The following is a 389-nucleotide window of genomic DNA, read 5'->3' as shown; positions in this document are numbered from 1 at the left end:
CTTTACAGAAATTTTCAAGAAATTTAAATGGGCTCATGAAGAAATATTCACCTCTATGGGCAAGTCAAAAACACAATACTAAGGAAATTGATGTTACACTAAATTGTTTCAATTTCAATGCAAGGTGGAACCTAATGGAGTAAACATGTATTCTTACCATGATATTGAATGAATAAATGAGTTATGAGTGAGTATCCATGTTGGTTTAATGGACCTAGTTGTTTTCTTCCTCAAAGATTGATATACTTTGGTGCAGAAGACAACTCCTGTCATGTTCTGAGAAATTTCACACACACACATACACACACACACACACACACACACCCCTATTATACCAGTTGGAGTTTCAGTAACATTTTCTAAATAATAGAAATATCAGACATAGGTGA

This window comes from Leptonychotes weddellii, chromosome 10 (assembly GCF_054177405.1).
Source record: "Leptonychotes weddellii isolate Sample4059 chromosome 10, ASM5417740v2, whole genome shotgun sequence".
NCBI classification, from domain to species: domain Eukaryota; kingdom Metazoa; phylum Chordata; class Mammalia; order Carnivora; family Phocidae; genus Leptonychotes; species Leptonychotes weddellii.
Note: the sequence above shows the minus strand (reverse complement) of the source record.